The sequence below is a fragment of the Dromiciops gliroides genome, chromosome 5 (genome assembly GCF_019393635.1).
Source record: "Dromiciops gliroides isolate mDroGli1 chromosome 5, mDroGli1.pri, whole genome shotgun sequence".
Taxonomy (NCBI): domain Eukaryota; kingdom Metazoa; phylum Chordata; class Mammalia; order Microbiotheria; family Microbiotheriidae; genus Dromiciops; species Dromiciops gliroides.
Window position 1 is genome coordinate 157,311,578 of NC_057865.1, and position 25,008 is coordinate 157,336,585.

General features: G+C 37.6%; 1 pseudogene; it reads right to left on the bottom strand.

The window, feature by feature from the left end:
- Nucleotides 1-16,082: 16,082 nt before the first annotated feature.
- LOC122728845 lies at nt 16,083-16,466 on the bottom strand (annotated as a pseudogene).
- Between the last annotated feature and the right edge of the window lie 8,542 nt (nt 16,467-25,008).

Sequence of the window (25,008 nt, forward strand, 5' to 3'; positions counted from 1 at the left end):
GGGTTAAGTCACTTTCCCAGGGTCACATAACTAGTAAGTGTCAAGTGTCTGAGGTCGGTTTTGAACTCAGTTCCTCCTGAATCCAAGTCTGGTGCTTTATCCACTGTGTCACTGAACTGCCCTCTGTCATTCGGTTTTTAAAAGCCTTTTTGCACTCTTCAAAGAAGGCTTTTTGGTCTTGAGACAAAATCATCTTCCCACTTGAGTCTTCACATGTAGTCATTTTGACAAACTCATTTGAGTTCGAGTTTTGGTCTTCCCTTTCACCAGGGAAGCTGTCAATGGTAAGTGTCCTTTTTTGTTTCTTTCTCATGTTGTAGCCTATTTTAAAACTTATAAAGTTGACGTCTTCTCTTAGTTGTACCACTCTCAGCTGCCCCACTCTCAGCTGTGTTGAGTTGCAGCAGTGTCAAGCTGCCCTGTGCTGAGCCAAGCTGCCCACTGAGCTGAGCTGTGCTGAGCTGAGCTGTACTGATCTGCCATCCCCATTCACCAAGATGAGACAGACCTTTCCTGAAGTCTTCTACATTATAGGAGGATTGTGTCTCTCTGTCTTTGTATAGGTTCTGTAGTTCCAGGGTCTACTTAGAGGCTTGATTTAATGTTGTTTTTGAGGGAAACATGGGAACGTTCAGGCAACTTCCTGGCTTCTCCCTGCCATCTTCTCTAGGTCCTCTTCTGCTGAAGCCATGTCAGTGTTTATCTGATGATGGTTTTTGTGTCTTGGAAAAAGCACTAGGTCAGAGGGGCCTGGTTTAAATCCCAATTTTGGTACTTAGTTTTTTTACTTAGGGCAAATCACTTTCCTCTCTGAACCCTTAGTTCCTTCAACTATATTTATTTAAAGTTTTGAATTCCAAATTCCATCCCTCTCTCATTCCCTCCCTCTCTACCCTTTCCCCTCCACAAAGTTGCAAGCAGTATAGACTATACATGTGCATAATTTCTTGAAAGATGATGTCTAGGCTGCGTTTTTGATCATTGCTTTCAGGTAGTTCAATAATTCTTAAATCATCTCTCCTCAATCTATTTTTCAGGTCATTGGTTTTTCTAATGAGATATTCCATATTCCTTTCTATTTTATTTTTATTCATTTGATTTTATTTTGTTTCTTGATAGATCATGGGGTCCTTACCTTCTACTTGGCCATTTCTATTTTTAAGGAATTATTTTCTCAGTGAACTTTTATATTGCCTTTTCTATTTAGCCAATTATACTTTTAAATTATTTTATTTTTAATTTATGGAATAAAATAAGCATTTCCATAACACAGTATAATAAAAAATGATTGCACAGGAAATTGTAAATCTACTGTGTACAACTTGCTATTTCCTTTTTTTTTCTTTTTTTTTTTTTTTTTGCAGGGCAATGAGGGTTAAGTGACTTGCCCAGGGTCACACTGCTAGTAAGTGTCAACTGTCTGAGACCGGATTTGAACACAGGTCTTCCTGAATCCAGGGCCAGTGCTTTATCCACTGTGCCACGTATAGCTGCCCCTGCTATTACTTTTAAATATATAATAAAGTTATCATGTAAATCTCTTTTTTTCTATCCCTCTGCACTCTCCCACTCCCCAACCTGCTCTAGATATGGCTAGCATTAGACACAAATATATAGAGAACTGAGTCAAATTTATAAAATACAAGTCATTCCTCAATTGACAAATGTGCAAAGGATATGAACAGGCAGTTTTCAGACAAAGAAATCAAAGGTATGTATAGTCATATGAAAAAAATGCTCTAGATAACTATTGATCAGATAAATTCTAATTAAAACAATTCTGAGGTATCACATCATATCTATCAGAGTGGCAAAAATAACAAAAAGGAAAGTATTGTATGTTGGAGAGATTGTGGGAAAAATGGTACACTAATCCACTCTTGGTGGAATTGTGAACAGATCCAATCATTCTGAAGAGCATTTTGGAAGTGTGCCCAAAGGGCCATAAAACAGTGCATGCTCTTTGATCCAGAAATACACTGCTAGGTTTATATTTGAAAGACATCCCCAAAAAGTGAAAAAAAGACTTATTTGTGCAAAAATAATTATAGCAGCTTCTTTTGTAGTGCCTAAGAATTGGAAATCAAAGAAATGCCCATCTTTTGGGGAATGGATAAACAAGCTGTGGCATATGACTATAATTGAATATGATTATTCTATAAGAAATGACAAGCAAGATAATTTCAGAAAGAGCTAGGAATAGGGAAATATTTTATAACATATAGATTCTTTTCCTCTTTCCTTAATCATCTTTGGAAAGAGACATAATAGTGCTATTAATTGATCAAAAAATATACACAGTTTTATAACTCTTTGGCCATAATTCCATATTTCTCTCCAAACTAGTTGCACCAGTTCACAGTTCCACCAATAATAATTAGTGTCCCAATTTTTCTACTCCATCTTTTGTCAATTTTTCATTCAATCATTTTAATCAATCTGATAGGTATAAAATGATACCTTTTTTAAATAAAAGTATTTTATTATCTTCCAGTTACATGTAGAGATAGCTTTTCAATTTCAATTTTTTCTCCCTCCCCCACTCCCCTATCCCAAAAGCTGGAGTCTTTGGGTTTATCAAACACTACATTACTAATGTCATTTACTACTGTGTCTCCTGTGCCTAGCCTATTCCATTGATCCTCCACTCTATTTCATAGCCAGTATCAGATATTTTTGATGACTGCCACTTTATAGTAAAACTCCAGATTTGGTACAGCTAACCCACCTACCTGTGCATTTTTTTTCTTTATTTCCCTTGATATTCTTGACTTTTTGTTTTTTCAGATGAATTGTGCAATTTTTTATAGCTCCAAAAATAATTTTAGTTAGTCTGATTGGTATGGCACTGAATAAGTAAATTAATTTAGGCAGAATTGTCATTTTTATTATATTAGCTCTGCCTATCCATTAGCAATTGATATCTTTCCAATTATTTAGATCTGATTTGATTTGTGTGAATAGTGGTTGGTAATTGTGTTCATATAGTTCCTGGGTTTGTCTTGGCAAGTAGGCTCCCAAGTATTTTATATGGTCTACCATTACTTTAAATGGAATTTCTCTTTCTACCTCTTGCTGCTGGACTATGTTGGTCATGTATAGAAATGCTGATGATTTATGTGGATTTAGTTTATATCCTGCTACTTTGCTAAAGTTGGTAATTGTTTCAAGTAATTTTTGAGTTGATTGTCTGGGATTCTCTAAGTATATCATCATATCTTCTGCAAAGAGTGATAGTTTTGTTTCCTCCTTGCCTATTCTAATTCCTTTAGTTCCTTTTTCATCTCTGATTGTTAAAGCTAATATTTGTAGTACAATATTCAATAATAGAGGTGATAATGGACATCCCTGTTTTATCCCTGATCTTATCGGGAATGCCTCTAACTTATCCTCATTACATATAATGTTTGCTGATCGTTTTAGGTAGATACTGCTTATTATTTTAAGGAAAGCTCCACCTATTCCTAAGATCTCTAGTGTTTTTATTAGGAATGAGTATTGTATTTTGTCAAAAGCTTTCTCTGCACCTATTGAGATAATCATATGATTTTGGTTGGTTTTCCTATTGATGTGGTTGATTATGTTAATAGTTTTCTAATGTTGAACCAGCCCTGCATTCCTGGCATAAATCCCATCTGGTCATAGTGTATTATCCTGGTGATCACTTGCTCTAATCTCCTTGCTAATATATTATTTAAGATTTTAGCATCAATATTCATTAGGGAAATTGGTCTATAATTTTCTTTCTCTGTTTTTGCTCTGCCTGGTTTTGGTATCACCACCATATTTGTGTCATAAAACAAATTTGGTAGAACTCCTTCTTTACCTATTTTCCCAAATAATGTGTATAATATTGGAATTAATTGTTCTTTAAATGTTCAGTAGAATTCACCTGTAAACCCATCTGGCACTGGGGATTTTTTCTTAGGGAGTTGATTAATGGCTTGTTCAATTTCTTTTTCTAATATGGGCTTATTTAAGGATTTTATTTCCTCTTCAGTTAACCTGGGCAGTTTGTATTTTTATAAATATTTATCCATTTCATTTAGATTGTCAAATTTATTGGCATACAGTTGGGCAAAATAATTCCTAATTATTTATTTAATTTCCACTTAATTGGTGATGAAATCACTGCTTTCATTTTTTATACTGGTAATTTGATTTTCTTTTTTCTTTTTAAAAATCAAATTAACCAATATTTTATCTATTTTATTGGTTTATTCCTAAAACCAGCTCTTACTTTTATTGATTAATTCTATAGTTTTCTTGCTTTCAATTTTATTAATTTCTCCTTTAATTTTCAGGCTCTCTAGTTTAGTATCTAATTGGGGATTTCTGATTTGTTCTTTCTCCAGCTTTTCAAGTTGCATGCCCAATTCATTGATGTACTCTTTTTCTTTTTTATTCATGTGAACAGTTAGAGCTATGAATTTTCCCCTAAGCACTGCTTTGACTGCATCCCATCGATTTTGGTATGTTGTCTCATTATTTTCATTCTCTTGGATAAAGTTATTGATTGTTTCTATGATTTGTTGTTTGACTCATTCATTCTTTAGAATGAAATTATTTAGTTTCCAATTGATTTTCAGTCTACTTTTCCATGGCTCTTTCATACATGTAATTTTTATTACGTCATGATCTGAGAAGGATGCATTGGCTATTTCTGCCTTTCTACATTTGACTATGATGTTTTTGTGCCCTAGTACATGGTCAATTTTTGAAAATGTGCAATGTACTGCTGAGAAAAAATGTATATTCTTTTCTATCCCCATTTAATTTTCTCCAGACATCTTTAATGTCTAACTTTTCTAGTATTCTATTCACCTCTTTCACTTCTTATTATTTTGTTGCTAGATTTATCTAATTCTGAGAGGGGAAAATTCAGATCCCCCACTCGTATAGTATTACTGTCTAATTCCTCTTGTAACTCATTTAACTTCTCTAAGAATTTGGATACTATACCACTTGGTGCATACGTGTTTAGTATAGATATTACTTCATTGTCTATCATAAATTTTAGCAAGATGTAGTTTCCTTCCTTATCTCTTTTAATGAGATCTATTTTTGCCTGTGCTTTGGCTGAGATAAGAATTGCTACTCCTGTTTTTTTTTTTTTACTTTAGCTGAAGCATAATATATTCTGCTCCAGCCTTTTACTTTACTCTGTGTGTATCTCTCTGTTTCAAATGTGTTTCTTATAAACAGCATATTGTAGGATTCTGGTTTTTAATCCACTCTGCAATTCACTTCTGTTTTATAACAGAGTTCATCCCATTCACATTCACACTTATTATTATTAACTGTCTATTCCCATCCATCCCTTTGTACTTTTCCCCCCTTCTTTTACCCTATTCCTCCTCACCAACATTTTGCTTCTTACTCCTGCCCCTCCAATCTGCCCTCCCTTTTTATCACCCCCCTCCCTTTTCTTTACCTTTTTCTCCCTTGCTTTTGCCTTCCCTTCTGTAAGTCCCCCCCTTCCCCTTCCCTATTTACTCCCCTAAAGAATAAGCTAAGTTTCTTTATCCAAATGAATGTATATGTTATTCCCTCTTTGAATCTAATATAGTGAGAGTAGGGTCGAAACAATGTTCACCCCTCCCTTCTTTCCCTCTCTTGTAATAGTGTTTTTTTACCTCTTCATATGATGTAATTCATCCCATTCCACATCCCCTTTCCTCTTCACCCCGTATACTCTTTTTTTTTTTTTTTCGGGGCAATGGGGGTTAAGTGACTTGCCTAGGGTCACACAGCTAGTAAGTGTCAAGTATCTGAGGCCGGATTTGAACTCAGGTACTCCTGAATCCAGGGCCGGTGCTTTATCCACTGTGCCACCTAGCCACCCCCTTAGACTCCCTTTTTAACCCCTTAATTTTCTTTATATTATCACATCAAAGACAATTTATATTTATACCCTCTGTGTATAATCCTTCTTTCTGCCCAAATACATATACAGTTCTCAAGAGGCATAAGTATTATCTTCCTGTGTAGAGATGTAAACAGTTTAACCTAATTGAGTAACTTTTTTCCCCCTGTTTTCCTTTTTAGACTTGAGTCTTGTTTGTTAAGATTGAATTTTCTATTAAGTTCTGGTCTTTTCATCAGGAAACCTTGAAAGTCCCCAATGTCATTGAATGCACATGTTTTCCCCTGAAAGAGAATGCACATTTTTGCTGGGCAATAGATTCTTGGCTGCAATCCAAGCTCTTTTGCCTTCCAGAATATCATATTCCAAGCCCTGGGATCCTTTAATGTTGAAGCTGCCAGATCCTGCGCAATCCTGACCATGGCTCCATGATATTTAAATTGCTTCTTTCTGGCTGCTTGAAGTATTTTCTCCTTCACCTGATAATTCTGGAATTTGGCCACAATATTCCTTGGAGTTTTCCTTTGGGGTGTCTTTCAGGAGGTGATTGGTGGATTCTTTCAATGACAATTTTATCCTCTGATTCTATAGTATCAGGGCAGTTCTACTTAATAATTTCCTGGAATATGGTGTCTGGACTCTTTTTCTGTTCATAGCATTTAGTCGATTAATTTTCAAATTATCTCTCCTGGATCTGTTTTCCAGGTCAGTTGTCTTTCCAATGAGGTATTTCACATTTTCTTCTATTTTTTCATTTTGTTGATTCTGCTTGACTGATTCTTGGTGTCTCATGGAGACATTATCTTCCAACTTTTCAATTTTAATTTTTAAGGCATTGTTTCCTTCAGTGAGATTATACATTTTTTTTTCCATTTGGCCAGATGACTTTTTTAAGGAATTGTTTTCTTCAGTCAATCTTTGTGCTTCCTTTTCCAAGCTGCTGATTCTTTTTTCATAATTTTCTTGTTTTGCTTTCATTTCTCTCCCCATATTTTCTTCTACTTCTCAATTGACTTTGGAAATCCTTTTTTAGCTCTCTTCCCATCTTTTTCTTCTATCTCTCTCAATTGATTTTTAAAATCCTTTTTGATCTCTTCCAAGAAGGGTTTTTGTTCTTGCGACCAATTCATCTTCCTTCTTGAAGCTTTACATGTAGGCAATTTGAGAGTATTGTCTTCATCTGTGTTTGTATTTGCCTGTTCCCTGTTGATACAGAAGCTCTCAATGGTGAGAGCTCTTTTTTGTTTCTTACTCATACTGCAGCTTCCTTATTTATTTATTTATTTATTTATTTATTTACTTACTTACTTACTTACTTATTTAAGTTGAGTTCTGCTCTGGGGGCACCAGGGTCCCTGTTTCAAGCTTCTTGTGCTGGGGTATACGGGTTGTGTCACCAGCTTTCTACTCTGAGGCCTCTATGGCTTGTGGATTTTTCCTGACCTGGACTTCCTGTTAGAGCACGCTGGGATCAGTAGGCCTTATTGTGCCTGACCTGGGTGTGGCCCTCCAGCTGGCAATCTGCCCTCTCAGCTGGTGCAGGTGGGTTTTGCCACTGTCCTGCTGTGCCACCAGATTTTTGAGCCAGGATCCAAGGACCTCAGTTGCTCAGCTGGGGCCCACAGCTTCCTGCTGACTTGCCCAACCCTCTCGGTGCTGCGCTGCCACCCTGTGCTGTACCTCCCTTTTGCCTGAGTCAGACCGACCTTTCTTGAAGTTTTCTAAATTATCTCTGGTTGGAAGACTGTGTCTCTCTACCTCTTTGCAGGTTCTGTAGTTTCAGAATCCATCCAGAGGCTTGATTTAATGTTCTTTTTGAGAGAACAGATAGAGAGCTCAGGCACCTTGCTGACTTCTCTCAGCCATCTTGGCTCTGTCCCCCATAAAATGACATCTTAAGGTAGTTTTAATTTTCATTTCTCAAAACAATAATCATTTAGAGCATATTTTCATATGATTATAAATTGTTTTGATTTCTTAATCAGAAAACTATTCATATCCTTTGGCCAGTTAGCAATTTAGGGAAGGACTTGTATTCTTAGAGATTTTACAGATTTCTTTATGTATTTGAGATATGAGACCCCTCTCAACAAACACAATCTTCTGCTTTACTTCTGATCTTGACTACATTTCTTTTATTTATATAAAATATTTTTATTTTACTGTAATTGATATTACCCATTTTATATGTCACTCTACTCTCTGTCTCTTGTTTATTCATGAATTTTTCAGCTGTCCATAATTCTAATAATTAGCATATTTTCATGTACTTCAAACTCTCTTATAATCTCGCTCTTTATATGTAGGTCATGTATCAATTTTGACTTTGTTTTGGTAAGTGGTGTAAGATATTGATCTGTGCCCAATTTCTGCCAGACTACTTTACAGTTTTCCCAATAATTTCTACCAAATAATGAAATCTTATCCCCAAAGTAATTACACCCATCAAATACAAGTTTACTATATTTACATACAGCTGTAAATTTTGTGTCTACTCTATTCCATTGATCTACCTTTCTATCTCTTATCCAGTACCAGTTAGTTTTGATAATTACTGCCTTATAATATAGTTTAAGATCTGATACTGCTAAATCTACTTTTACATTTTTTTCCATCATTTCCTTTGATATTCTTGACATTTTGTTCTTACAAATGAATTATTTTATTATTTTTTCTAATTCAGTAAAATATGTTTTGGTAATTTAATTGGTAGCATTAAATATATGAATTAGTTTAGGTTAAGTTGTCATTTTATTATATTGCCCTGCTTACCCATGAACAATTAATATTTCTCCAATTATTTAAATCTGATTTTATTTGTATAAGTTTTTTTATAATTTTATTTATATATCTCCTGGAATTTTTTGGCAGGTTTACTCCCATGTGCTTTATACTCCTGAAAATTATTTTAAATGGGATATCTATTACTATCTCTTCTGTGGAGTTTTGGTTTTGATATAAGGGAATATTGATGATTTATGTTGATTTGCTTTCTATCCTGCTACCTTTTAAGATTGTTTCAATTTTTTAGTTGGGTCTTTGGGATTTTTCAAGTATATCATCAATTTTATTTTTTAAGGCATTCTCTTCTTCACTGTTTTTTGTTTCTTTGTTTGGTTGTTTTTTTTTTTGTTTTTGTGCCTCTTCCACCATTTGCCTATTCTGGTTTTTAAGCTGTTATTTTCTTTAGTACTTTTCGTGGCTTCTTTACCAAGTCAATTGACTTCCTTATGATTTTTTTTTTCATCATTGTGGTTTCCTTCCCCAACTTTACATCTCTTATTTTTTTTTTGTGGGGCAATGGGGGTTAAGTGACTTGCCCAGGGTCACACAGCTAGTAAGTGTCAAGTGTCTGAGGTCAGATTTGAACTCAGGTACTCCTGAATCCAGGGCCAGTGCTTTATCCACTGTGCCACCTAGCTGCCCCCTCTTATTTGATTTTTTAAATTCTTTTTTGAGGTCTTCCAGGATTTATTTTTGGGATTGAGACTAATTTGTATTTTTTGAAGTTTTGGATGTAATACTTTGTTGTCTTTGTTGCCTTCTTCTGAGTTTGTGTTTTGATCTTCCCTGTCACCACAGTAACTTTATAGATATGTTTTTCTTCTGGTTTGCTCATTTTTTAAGCCTATTTCTTGACTTTTACCTAATATTAAAGTTGGGTTCTGATCCTAAGAAGGAGGGGGTACTGTCCCAAGCTTTAGTATTTTTGAGCAACTATTTTCAGAGCTAGTTCTCAGAGTTTGTAAATTTTTAGTTCTTCCAAAGGAATATGATATAAGGAAATGTGTGTTTAGTACTCTCATGGCCTAAGGTCTGGTCTGTGAGCAACCACATTCTTTTCCACCCTGGACCTGTGACCAGGATCCCTATCCCCTATGGCTACAACAAGGTCTGGTGTACTAGTATTCCTTTTCACCCTGGGACTGCAACCCAGATCCACATATGAATGATGCACCCTGTGCCAGCAAAGGGATCATTATAATTTCTTTCTGATTAGTTATCCAACCCCCTTACTGTCTGTGGGCTGAGAGTTCTAGAAGCCTTGCTGCCACTGCTGATTCTATCTCCAACAAGGCTGATGCTGGTCTGCTGGAGCATGTCCTGTGCTGGCTCAGCTTGTGTTGGATCAGAAAATGCAGGATTGAGCTCCACTTTCACTGTGGTACAACAGACCTTTTCTGCCAACCTCCTAAGTTGTCTTTAGCTGGAAAATTATTTTACCTCCTTTTATGGGTTCTGCTACTCCAGAATTTATTTTGAGGTTTAATTTAGAGTTGTTTGGAGGGGAATTTGGGAGAGCTCAGGCAAATCCCTGCCTTTTCTCTGCCATCTTGTATCCACCCTCCAGATTTCTTTCTCATCATCACTTTTACATATATAGTGCCTTTCAAGACCTTGTGTTAGAGGAGCAAAGACTGCCTGACTGACATGGAAATATTAATATTAAAAGGTATTAACCATAACTGTCAAGGCCAGACAAGAAGTCCCTCAAAATTTAAATGACCCCAGTTTGGTTAATTGGCCAGAAGAGTTTTAACTGCTACTTGGCAGTGAATGTAAAATGAAATTCTCACTTCAGCAAAAATGATTTCCCCAAGAACATTTTCCACTCCTCACAGTTTCTGTTACCTAGTTGTCTAAGCTGTATTTTAGGCATACAAAGTAACTAGGTGCCCTCTAATTCACAAAACTCCTTCCAATCTAAAAGTCTTCTCCTCTCCTAGAATTGACACAGACCCTTAACTAGGAGGAAGGTAATGGAGAGAGCCTTGTCATGTTGTCCTTTAAGAATGACATCTTTTTCCTTTAGGAATGGATACAGTTTAAAAGAAAAAGAGATTGGAAAAGAAAAATATAAATAAAAATGTTTAATCTGGAAAGTTGGGGTAGGGCTGTACTGGGAAGGGAACAGGAGTTATATATGTATTTAGGTACACACACATATATGTTGTGCATTTATAAGTTATTATGGTATTATTTATATAATAATTATATTTAAACAAATTTGTCATAAATTATTTATATAAATTGATATGTATTTATTATTTATACAACAGTTATTTAAGGAATTAAAATACTGTTATATGTATGAGAATATATCTAGGTATATCTAAATGTAATAATGTAGAAAATGTACATTATATATGTCATATATGTGTCTTTGTGTATATTATATCTGTTTGATATATGTATAAAATATAATTGCATATCACAAATAAAATTTTTTAAATAAAAGAAAAAGAAATATATAGTGTCCCCCATCCATCTCCCTTAGGGGGAATGGAATGTCTCTTAATAGTTTTTCAAATTGAGGACCTACTGTTTCCCTCCAGGCTAAGTGTTGTGATTCAGTAACTGCCACTGGAGATAAAAAGTAGGTCAGGAATAAGTGCCACTGGCAACAGCTGTAACTAGGCAAGCGGATTTCTGTTATCTGCTAAAGTAAAACCTTATATTGTTTTGGAGTTACTCCAGTATTCTAGTACTGGCAGGTGTAAAATGGCTGTAAGTAAACAGAATAACAAATGGTAGAAAAATTGAGTGGTATCCCAAATCATGACAAATTGATATCTTATAGGAAAAACAACAACAACAACAAAAACATCAGGGAGGCAGTCTGGTTTTAGACAAACAGCAGTAGGCCTTCAATTGAAACATGGATTCTAGTTGTGACTCCAATGACCATGTCACCTTAGATAAGTCATGACCTCTCTTACCTCTATTTCCTTACCCGTTACATAGACATCATAATGTTTTCATTGCCTATTGCTTAAGTAAAAGCACCTTTGAAACATAAAACTATACACAGATGCAAATTCTTATGTTGTTGGTGGGACTTCAGTAGCCTCCCCTGGCCTCTAATGGAAGAAGCTACAAGAGAGATTCAAATTCTGGGTCACCAGGCCAAAAGAAGGCCTATGGTAAGAAGACAATTGGTAAGTTGACTCTGGAGCTACCTCAAGCCATTGTAAGACACATATGGTAAGATATGAGGAAGGTATTTTATTGGGCCCATGAAAGAAACTGAGGAACACAAGGGAGCTGTTTCTATGAAACAAGCTTTGTGAGGCTCTGCATGGTGGCCTGATGAACCAAAAGAAAAGGAGACTGATGAGGCACGACTGCCACCCTTGGGGACCTAGAGAAGGCGTTGGATCAGCTTTGACTTGAAGGCAGTAGAGTTGATTTACTTCCCAGATAGCATTGCCACCATTATAAGTAATGGAGCCAAATGACCTATGACCACCTTCTGTCCTATGGCAGGTACCACCTCACTTCTGAGAGGACATGCAGGGCTCAGGACAGCTGACTGAGCTTAAAGTTTGACACCTGTGCAATAGGTAGTAGGTGATATGACTTCAGCTCAGAAGACAAGGCCTGGGTATGCGGATCTGATATCCATGAGCATAGAAACAATGGACAGATCCACATCAAATCCACTGACTTACTATGATATGTGAGGTTTTAAAAAATGCTATTATAAAATAGAGAGGAGAACCATGCTACATAAAAATACCACATTAGAACATACAATTTTCTTGTATAGTGGGCTCTTAGATACCTTTCAAGTTAACTCGTGTATACTGGTTACTTATGTAAAAAGGTCAGGGGGCAGCTAGGTGGTGCAGTGGATAATGTACCAGCCCTGGATTCAGGAAGACCTGAGTTCAAATCCTGTCTCAAACACTTGACACTTACTAGCTGTGTGACCCTGAGCAAGTAACTTAACCCTCATTGCCCAGGAAAAAAAAAAAGGTCAACCATTTCTTAAGAGTTTGCTATGTGCCAGGCTCAGTGCTAAGTTCTGTGATATCAAATGAAATCAGAAAGACAATCCCTGCCCTCAAGAAGCTTATGTTCTAATGGAACTCAGGAGCAGAGACCAATTTCATTGTGAGAAGTAGTCCAGGGATGAAGTGAGCTTCTAGAGTGAAGAGGCATGGCAGAGAAAGTGCTGTGGAGATGAGGCAGCAGTGCAGCTTGCAGAGAGATGAGTCCCTTTGGCCTTCAATTGGAAGTTCTGGGAGGAACCAAAATATTTAGGGAAAATTTTTATAAACTGATATCGGTAAGCAAAAATATCAATGATTACCATACTATACGGTAGTATAGTTTCTGGGACCACTTAATAATAACAATGAGAATTGATAACTAGCTATTTTAACACTTTAAATTTTGCAAAGACCTTTACATGTGATATTTTCTTTGACAATAACAATAATCCTCTAAGGTTGGTACTATTATTATCCCCATTTTATAGATGAAGAAACTGAAACTGAGTTTCTGTGACTTGTCCAGGGTCACACAGTTACTATGTCTGAGGCAGAATTCGAACTTGGGTCTTTCTACCTCCTGTCCCTCCTACTGCGACACTTACCTACTGTCAAAAAAGTAGCCTTAGCTAATGCCAGAGAAACTCATTCTCAGAAAGTTGCCCAATTGTTACTAAATTTGTTTTACCCTAACAACTTATCAATACATCATTTACAAGGTGTGAAAAGGTTGCAATCACATCAGTGGAGGGCTAAGTTTCAAACTTCCATACCTCCATTATGCTTTATTGTGGCAACATGGCACAGTGGCTGCAAACTGGGTCTGGAGGCACACAGAGAACCTGGGTGCAAATCCCACTTCTTATACACACTTCTTGTGTGACTATGGAGAAGCCAAGCTCCCTCAGCCCCATTTTTCTGACCTGTTGAATGATGAGATTGGATTAGATTGCCTATGGAGTCCCTTTCAGCTCTAGGCATATGATCCTATGAGATAGGTATCCACAATGATGGAATCACTGATCTTTTGAAGTCATAAAGCACAGAATCTTAAAAAAGAAGAGAGCAAAGGTACTCATTAAAAAATAGACATATTTCAATGATTCAGATAGTCCAAAATAGAAAATGAAGCAGACTTCAACCAAGATAGCATGTCATAATTTTAGAATTCCATGTGTTAGTCCTAACTGTGGGTGTTAAGAATGCTTTATTTTCTGAACTGTGTATCCAAAATTCCATGGCAGGAAGTGCAGGGATATTTTTCTGACTGTGAATGGATAACCAATCCTGATAGAGTCTATTATCATAGCACTTTGGTATTCAGACAGACACATGGAAATATTCATAATGTCTAACTTGAATTCACCATGAACTTAAGCAGTTCCTTTTGCCAGTTCTGAATGACTAAATGTGTTGAATTAGAATTTTAAATTATGTCTGGTTGATGAGAAATACATGGGAGAAGTTAGAAAATATTAATTGGCGACAGGGAATCTTTAAAATTAAGTGATACATAGAATTAGTCTTTGGCCTGTTCACAAAATCTTAGCTTAGAAATCAAGAAGATGGGGCAGCTAGGTGGCTCAGTGGATAAAGCACTGGCCCTGGATTCAGGAGGACCTGAGTTCACATCTGGCCTCAGACACTTGAAGTTTACTAGCTGTGTGACCCTGGGCAAGTCATTTAACCCTCATTGCCCTGCAAAAAAAGAAAGAAAGAAAGAAAGAAATCAAGAAGATTTTTTTTTACACTGATGTAATTGTTAGTTAGAGTTTGTTGGGACAACTTATCTGATTTGGCCCCTTATTCCTTTGCATAATTGTGAGGCATCTTCCCCCACCTTTTTTCAAGTGATCAGTTAAAAAACATTTAAACACTTAGTACATGAAAAGCACTGGAGATACAAAGACAAAAATAAAACAGACTGTTCTGTCAGGGAACTTCCATTCCACAGGAGGAGACAACATGTACAAAAACAATATTTATGAAATATGTAAAAAATAAATACAATCCTGAACTATAGACCAAATAAGCCATCAAAACCAAACCAAGATTCAAAGATACATGGTCAGTCGATAGGTAAAGAGGAATAATTCAAGGACAAGAATATTGGATTTGGAATTAGAGGACTGGGGTTCAAATTCCAACTTTACTACTTAATACCCATTAGACTTTAGACAAGTTATAGTCTCTCTTGGCCTCATTTTCCTCACCTGAAAATATGAGGTTTGGACTCAATAATTAAGCCCCTTCAAGTTCTAATTCTAAGATATATGAATTAAATGGCACTTTAAAAATCTATATTATAGTGCTGTTCATTTGTTTCAGTTGTGTCCAACTTTTTATGGCCCCATTTGGGGTTTTCTTGGCAAAGATAATGGAGTGGTTTGACATTTCCTTTTCCAGCTTATTTTACAGATGAAGAAACTGAGGCAAACAGGGTTGGATGACTTGACCAGGGTCACATAGCTGGTAAAAGTCTGAGGTCAGATTTGAACTCAGGTCTTTTTTACTCTAGGCCCCATGCTCTATTCACTTTAAAACCTAGATATTATATTATGTTATGTTATGTTATGTTATGTTATGTTATGTTATGTTGTTATGTTACATTATGTTATGTTCTATTGTGTTATATATTATTATATTACATTATATTATATCATATTATATTACATTACATTATACATACAGAAATATTTTAAGGATTAGAAACTAGGTGCACTATTTTCTGCCACTTCTAATATATTATTTGCCAGTGGTATTAGAAAAGAACACTTAATTCTCTCCAATCCTTAAGAAAGCATGGCTACACTGAATTTTGAAAATAATAAAATAGCATTATGAATTGTTTAGATCTAGAGATGATTTAAAAACAGTTGAATTTGAACAACCATAAAGGGATATCACTAATCAATTAAACTGATTTATGTAAATTATATTGCCTATCAAAATGAATTGACTATTTTGCTTAATGAGAAAATAAGATAGGCCATATATTTGATATTTGCATTATAATAAACAGCTGATCTGGTTAATCATTGAGACCTATTCTTTTCTAGCAGGAACATCAAGAAAAAAATGTCTTATGACTTTGTTTCTATAAAAACTTAAAAATAAAAAAAATTGAAAATTATTTTTTTGGGTAATGGGACTTGAGCAGAAGATGAGACTGTAGATGAGCTTTCAAGGAAATCAGGGATTTTAAGAGGTAACATTTATGAAGGAGTGGATTACAGTCAGGGGGGGCCAGCTTATACAAAACCATGGGAACAGGAAGTATAGTGTGAGGACCAGTAAGAAGGTTAGAGTATCAAGGAATGAAGTAATGAACTAACGAATGAAGGAATGAATGCATAAGTGAATGCATGCATAAATGAAAACCCCACTATTATTATTATTATTATTTGCCTGACACCAACATTTTTTATTGTTTTAGGTGACTATAGGGAGTGGGGTCTTGCACCCTTAATTACAACTTGCTCATTGGTGCCACTTCCACAGTCTTGAGGCTTCATGACATCTGGCAGTTCTGGGGGGCTGGACAAAGACTCAATGCATAGTATTTCAAATCCATCATTGGCTCAAAAGGCCAGACCCACAGTGACTGGTGTTTGAGGTCTGGATGTCTGATTTGTGAAGCCACACTTGTCCAGGGTCCTACTGTCATCCAGCACCTGGTCATCCTTATAGAGCTGCTGCTCATCCAAGGCACCTCTTGAGGATGCCTTCCACATTGCGATTCAGCTCAAATATACTATGCTCAACTCCATTGCATCTGTGAAGATCATTGTCTTGTGGTGCTCAATCATTAGGAACACATCCATCTCAGTGTCTAGCTTCCCTCCCTCGCAATCAACTGCCTGGCCAAAACCCGACAATTATCAAGTGCTTCTGATGCACCAAGCACTGCTAAGAAGAATATTCAGGGTTTATCTTCCAGGCTAATTTATACGAAGAGACTTTTGTCCTCATCATCTACCCTTCTGATACACCCTTTAATCCCCTGGGCACTGCCATATGACCTGCTTATAAAGATCTTTAAGAACTTAAGGTAAAGAATGGCTAAGCTTTGCTCTATCTTCTAATGATACCCTATAACTTCTGGACCTTTTCATTTGCCTTGCAGATTAATCCTTTTGTACTTGTCCCCTCAGTTTAAAGTGTGTGTTCATTGAGAACAAGGCCTGACTTGCTTTCTTCCCTGTCCCCCTGCCAGGGTTCAGCGCAATGGCACAATTCTTGGCACTTAATAATAACTTAATAAATTATTTTCCCATCCATTCATTCCATTCATCCTTTTTTAAATCTGAAATCAGTTGTGCTTTGTCTGTGAGACCTTCAGAAGAATTATCTCAGAGATTCCAACGGTAGTGGCCTCATCCCTAACATACTAATCATGAGGTTTTTAAAAATAGTTTATAATGTTTTGAGAAAAGTCACCAAAATTATCTTCAGATCAAAATTTACCAGATTAATTTATTTAACTGATGTTTAATGGCTAATGGAATTCCTCATTTCCTAAGGATAGTCTAGGGGGAGAAAAACTAAAAAAGGCAGAGGAATTGGGAATTAGAGAAGCTCTATTCCAAAGTCTCTTGTTTTTCATGGAAAGATGAAATTCTTGTTTAAAAAAAAAGAAACAGAATGTGAACACATCTTATTCCACAGCAGCAGTTAGGATGCCTTCAGGATAAGGGGAGGGCTCAGATTTCAAGTCCTTCACCTTCATCAATAGTCTTTCAGAAGGATGCCTTATTCTAACATAACCTTTATCAGCCAGAAATTCCCTGGTATATTTTATTTGAGCAGACTAACAAGCTTCTCACCAAACCTCTTCTTTTATGTTACTTTCATGCAAAACTGATTCTGGAACTAGTTTCTAGCTCATATCCTTTGTAGTATAGAAATTGGGAAAAATAAGCTTAAAATTATAGCTCATTGCAAAGCTCTCTCATTTTTCACTTGAAAAAAAAAAGTAACCAGAATTACCAATTAAATCATAGTGTGTCAGGTAAGGTTTTGGTTCTATTACTGACCTTGGTCTAGATTTTAAATTGTGTTTTTAGCTTTGGGGTTCAAATGCTTTCAAAATTCACATCTGGTTGCAAATGAAATAACTTTTGTTGTTTTACCTTCCTGAAAGTAAAAAAAAAAATGCCTGTAGAAGAAAGATCATAATTCTAATTCAGATTTATGCCTGTTTGGTCTTTCATTATGAAACTTCAACATGATTTATAGTCAATAAATAAAACGATAAGATATTCTCCAAAAGCATCCCTTCTATACCCATTTTCATAAATTATATAGATGAGTTGCCTTGGCACTTGCACTTCTATCACCAACCAAGATAATCCAAGAAATGCTCCCCAGGCCAAGACATGTATAACCCTGTCATGAACTTATGAGAAAAATAAACATATGGGAGTTATATATGATGGGAAAATATGGCTCTTGATAACTCTTCCCAACCTATCTTTCCAGCTAGATTTTACCCTTTTTTTTTACCACTTCAGCAATATCAGGTCAATCATCAACTCCAATTCCAATGAACCCATGATCACATCAGTATAGGTTATCTTTCCTGTGATAGAGATTAAACTCAATCATGCTTGTCCATCTTATAGGATTCTTGCCCATATCCTTTATTGAATTGAAACATGGGTTTCACCCAGTATGTTGGGAGTTTTCTCATCCTCTCCATGAATAGACATGCAGAAGATACAAAAGGAACATCATACAGTCTGATGTTCTTCCTTCATTCATGCCACTAGAACATCTCATCTTTATCTTTCTCACATTTCTCTTTGTCAATGCCCTTTCATTGGTTCTCTGCAGTATAACACATAGTGTGGCCTCTTCACACATAATGTACTTCTCTATTTCACTTTGCATCCTTAACTTTAATATTTCAGAGTGTAATGATTGGAATGACGCCACCTACTGGAGACTTGCTGTGGAGAGCTCCACCATGAGGAAAATGCCTCAGAGGCATTGTGGCTTTTCCTTGGCGTCAGGAAATGACGCTTGCTCATGGGTGCTGTCTATCAAGTCTACCAGCCAATCAACTGGAGGAGCCTCCTATGGTCTGGGAGGAGACAGGAAGGAGGAAAGGGAGCCTGCGCAGAGAGCGCGGGCCTTTTGGCTTCCGGACTTGATGGTGGTGGCGGCAGAGGACTTCACAGGAGATTTGAGGAAAGATAGGAATGCCAGACTGTTAGAATTCTGTTCTCAATCTTTTTCTTTCTATTTTCCAATAAACCCTTAAAAACCTAAACTCGTTTTATCAGTGATTTTTAGTCAGTTTCCCCCAAACTGGGGGAACACATTAGAATCCACATTTAGAATCTTAAATTACACAGTTTGGCTGACCACGAAGAGGAAAACCGAACGTTCATCTTCTGATCTTCTGATTGGGTAAGATTTCCCCTCCCTTGTCCCCTTAAATTGGAAAGAACTACCAAGTATAGGCTATTTTGAATTTCAAATGGATCTTTTAAACACCCTAAGTACCCCTTTTCTAGCTTTACCTTCACTAATCAAAGATGTTGGCCAGCTTGAACTTGAATATATTTTTATTACTCTTTGTGGTTTTGTGGGGCTTTTTGGTGTGGTATGGAGAATTTGGCATGTCCTAGATAATGTTAGAATAAAGATGATTCCCTGGGATTCCCCATTAGGAAAGCTACTTATGGATTGGAATGAGGGAAAACTTAGACTAAATACAACCATGACCAGAGGAGAGCTTATCAGACTGTGTTTTATGTGGCATGAGGAATTACAGGAAGAATGGCCCAAATATGGGTCATTTGATCCCCAAACATTGAGGCATTTGCAAAGAACCCTAAGTAGATGTCCACCTGAACATTTACGTTATTGGAAAATCTGGGCCAGAGCAAGTGAAAATTATCATACTAAAAATATAAAACGAGGAAAATCCAGGCCCCAGTTTACATCTGAGTCTGCCACCCAAACTGAAACGATAGACTGGCAGACAGACATGGCCTGCCTAACCGAAATGCCCAACAGAACAACTAAATCCAAGGACATTCAGACTGAAATTCCAAATGACCCAACTCTTATTCCCTCACCCTCTACTTCCTCCATGCCAAACAAACAAATAAAGAAAGAAAGAAATGATTTCCCTGTAGAGGAGACAGAGAAAGTAAAAATTTTTCCCCTTCAAGAGATCCTCGCCCATGGTCAAAAAGGTACTATACGTAAGCTCAGACAATACACACCTTTTACACCCAAGGATTTGGCTTTATGGGGACAAAGCACTCCTAAATTTGATGAAGATCCCACAGCAGTTATCAGGCAGTTTAGAGCAATTTTTAGAGCATATCAGCCCACTTGGAATGATGTTACTGACCTTATGGAAATAATATTGTCCCCAGGAGAAAGAGCAGATATAGTAGCTGCAGCAAACAGCCTGGAAGCCACGGGAAAGGTTGATATTGGGTGGCCTATTCAAGACCCTGACTGGGACCCCAATAACCCTGAGCATTTTGATATGTTGAAAGATGCAAGGGAAACATTGCTGAAGGCAATGGAATCCTGTATTAGAAAGACTGATAACTGGCAAAAATTTATAGATATAGTTCAGGGACCTGATGAGAGACCTAATAGATTTTATGACAGGCTGTGTAAGTATGCCAGGCAATATGCTAGACTAGACCCATTAGACAGTAGAGACGCCCATATTATCTGCTCTCATTTTGTAAACCAGTCATTACCAGAAATTCGGAAATATTTTAAAAAGCAATGTCCTGGGTGGAATAGTTTGAGTCCTGACAGACTTAAAGAAATAGCAACATATATTTACGAAGGAAATGAGAGAGAAGAAAGGAACAGACAGGACATTTTAGCTCCAGTACAGGAAACAACAGGGCAGAGAAACTGGAAAATTGAAAATCGTTATCAACCCCCTAAATTTTGTGAGTACTGCAAAAAACAAGGACACTTCTTGAGGGAATGTAGAACTAGAAAACAAGACCTTAAGAGGACAATGACCGAGAGCCTTGAGGAATTCTTTGGGGGAAATCGAAATAATTTTGGAAACTTTTATCAGAAAGGAAACAACCGGAGTAATTATAACCCTTATTACAGGCAGAATCAAAATGGATATAAATCTTTTCAGGGGGATACAAAGAGACAGTATCAGGATAACCGTAGACCCTATCAGGGAGGAACAGAAGGACAGAACCAGAATCAGGGTAACCATGGACTCCCTCAAAGGGGGGCACAGGATTGACAAGAGGAAGGGGAGGAATGGAACAAAGATAATGAAAGCAACATATTCCCAGATCTGGATTTTTTGAATGCGCTTGTGCCAGTTCATTCACCTCCCCAGAGTAATGAACCTCATGTGACCCTCAAAGTAGGGGACACGTATTATGACTGTTTACTAGACACAGGAGCTTCTAAATCAGTATTAATAAGCAAACCAGATGCTGGGTGTAGACCTGTAGGATTTTTAAATGTAGTAGGAGTCTCAGGAAAGAGCCAGAGAGTGGCAAAATTGAATCCTCGCATGGTATCTATGGGGCCCTTAACAGTAGAACATTCATTTTTACTCATGCCTGATGCCCCTGTAAATTTATTAGGTCGTGATCTCCTTTGTAAGCTTAGAGCAACCATATCTTGTGCTCCAGATGGGGCTGTCTCCCTACAATTGCCAGAGGATACTGTTCATTTATTACCAATTTTACTTACAGAAGCTCAAGGAACAGCAGGGGAGGTATCCAAAATCCCCTCTGACATTCCTGAGTCTTTATGGGCCTCATCCCCTAATGAGGTGGGGCTCCTTAAGTCTGCCATACCTGTTACCTTTAAAGTTAAGGGGGGACCACCCCCCTCCATTCCACAGTATCCATTGTCTAGGGAAGCAATAGAAGGGATCACACCTATAATTGAGGCTTTGAAAAGCCAGGGTATTATTATTCCATGTCATCACTCTCCATGCAATACTCCCATTTTGCCAGTTAAAAAACCCAAGCCTGGGCCAGATGGTAAACCTGTTTATCGTTTTGTGCAAGATCTTAGAGCAATTAATAATTATGTTATCCCTAGACATGCTATATTGGCTTCCCCTTCTACCATACTTTCTTCCATTCCCTATGAATCTACATGTTTCACAGTGGTAGACCTCTGCTCTGCCTTTTTCTCCATACCAGTACATGAGGACTTCCAATATTTATTTGCTTTTACCTGGAAAAATAGACAGTGGACCTGGACTAGACTCCCACAGGGATTTGTAGACAGTCCTACATTATTTTCCCAAATTTTACAGCAGGATCTGGCCTCTATTACCTTTAAAAGCTCCACACTAGTACAATATGTAGATGACTTACTTTTGGCCTCTCCTAATGCTGAAATTTGTCAGGAAGATAGCCGTCACTTACTGCTGGAGCTGCACAAGAGAGGACACAAGGTTTCCAAGACAAAGGTACAATGGTGTTTGCCCCAGGTAGAATATTTAGGATTTATTTTGGCTGCTGGAACTCGCTCTGTCTCTTCTAAGAGAGTCCAGGCCATTCAACAACTTTCTGCCCCCTCTACTAAGAAGCAATTAAGAGCCATTCTGGGAGCAGCTGGGTACTGTAGACAATGGATACCCTCTTTTGGTGAAATTACTAAACCTCTCATAGCTCTTACAAAAAGTTCTGTTCCAGACATTTTACAGTTGGATCCCCAGCATCTCTCAGCCATAAAAGAATTAAAACGGGCCTTGTTATCAGCACCTGCCCTGGGACTACCAGATTATAGTAAGCCTTTCACTCTCTTTGTGCATGAACAAAGGGGGGTGGCTTCTGGAGTCCTGACTCAGTCACTGGGGCCTAACCAACGCCCTATAGCCTACTATTCAATTCAGCTGGACCCTGTAGCGGCTGGAGTGCCACCTTGCCTTAGAGCAGTGGCGGCCACAGCCCTTTTGGTAGAAAAAGCCTCTGATTTGGTCCTAGGTAACCCTCTAACTGTGCAATGCCCTCATGAAGTGGAGGCTCTCTTACTACGTTACAGGACACAAGCCTTTTCAGATCAAAGGCTGGCTAAGTATGAAATAACCCTGTTAGGTAATGAGAATATCACTTTAAAACGCTGCACAGTTCTTAATCCAGCAACACTACTCCCTAATTTACCATTCTCGGGGGAACCGTTGCATGACTGTGCTTCTTTAGTTGATATGGCTGAAAAACCCCGTGATGATCTTTTTGATACACCTTTAGAAAATCCTGATCTTGTCCTCTATACAGATGGTTCCTCATTTATGAGAGAGGGAACCCGTTTTACTGGAGCTGCTGTAGTTTCTGATTATGACACCCTCTGGGCAGCTTCTCTGCCTTGCCATTTTAGTGCACAGGCTGCTGAACTTGTGGCTCTTACACAGGCCTGTAATATAGCCAAAGGTAAGAGTGCCACTATTTTTACTGACTCGAAATATGGCTTTGGCATATGCCACTTTATTGGTATGATTTGGCGTCAACGAGGCTTTCTAACATCCTCGGGCAAGGCTATTGCCAATGGGGACCTTATCAAGGACCTCTTAGATGCCCTGAAACTGCCTTCTTCCCTAGCTGTTGTACATTGCCCTGCCCACACAGGGAATAGTGATCCTGTTTCAAAGGGAAATGCACGAGCCGATTCTGCAGCCAAGCATGCTGCATTAGAAGCTCCTGAACATGTATTTAACCTTTCACCTTCTGAGGATATTCCTTCCAACCTAACCTATGACGATTCTGAAGTAGAAAAGTGGAAAAAGAAATTTAAGGCGAAACAGATCAATGGCATCTGGGTGTCTCCGGAAGGTAAGCCATTTCTTCCCCGGAAATTCTACCACCAGGTATGCCTCTCTGTTCACAGAAAAGGCCATTTTGGTACACAAGGCATTGTAGACTCTATTAAGAGAACCTGGATAGCACCAGGTGTAACTAATACAGCATCTTGAATCTGCTCGGGCTGTTCCACATGTCAGTCTTATAATCAGTATGCTTTTAAGGCCAAAGCTTATGGAGGGCGTCCTCTAGCATATACACTTTTTGAGCACTTACAAATTGATTATATTACTATGCCAAAAGCAGGACATTATAAATTTTGCCTTGTTATAGTTGATCAGCTCACTCGGTGGGTGGAGGCCTTTCCCAGCCCCCGAGCCACAGCTGCCTTTGTTGCCAAAATTCTTCTTAAAGAGATAGTACCTCGTTTTGGCCCACCAGCCCGCATCGATTCTGACAAAGGCACACATTTCACTGATTCGATTTTATCCCAAATCTACTCTTTCTTGGGAGTGACTCCAAAATTCCACACGCCCTACCATCCACAAAGTTCAGGCCAAGTTGAACGTATGAATAAAGAGCTTAAGAGCATGATTGGCAAATTATGTACTGAAACCCATTTGAAATGGCCTGATGTTCTACCATTGGCATTATTCTATCTACGAAGTAGACCAAGGGGAGAACTTCATATATCTCCTTATGAAATGCTTTTTGGTCACCCTCCTATCCAAGCTAAAACTTTTTCCCCAGTTTATACATCACTGGTGGGAGGTGATACTTCTGTTGCCTCCTATATACAGGAATTACAGACCAGGCTACGTGAACTCCATGAGGCAGGAGCTGTGGTCCAGGCAGGCCCATTAGACTTTTCATTGCATAACTTCAACCCAGGAGATAAAATATATGTAAAGAATTTTCAGAGAACCAGTGGAACCCAACCTGCCTGGGAAGGACCTTTTCAGGTATTATTGACAACTCCTACTGCCATTAAAATTGGTGAAAAAGACTCATGGATTCATTGCTCTCATATAAAGCCTGCACCATTCATAGGTGAAGAGATTTCAGATAGACCTGAGGTAGATGCTAAAAAGCTAAAAACCCTAATGATAGCAACTGTTAAAGAGCAAAGAGAGTTCAGAGGAAATAGGTAGTTCCCATTTGATAATCCCACTGATCAGTTAAATGCTTTGGGACTCAGTCTTCGTAAAGTATCAGGAGACGGAAATTGCCTTTTTAGGGCTTTAGCAGACCAGCTAGAAGGTCACTGTAGAAATCATCTCAGACACAGACAAGAAGCTGCTTCTTATATGATTAACCATAGACAAGAGTTTGAGTCTTTTATAGTAAATGACTCCCCTTTTGAAGAATATGTTGATGAATTAAAGAAATTTGGAAAGTGGGGATGAAATGATACAATTGTAGCATTTGCTAAGCAGCATCAGCTGAATGTTGTGGTTCATCAATTAAATCAGCCTTTATTGAAAATCAGTGGCACAGACAAACCTGATGCTAGAGAACTCCACATTTTCTACCATAAAGAACATTATGACAGCATTAGAAAGATCAATGACAATTCAGAAACCCCTGCCACTTT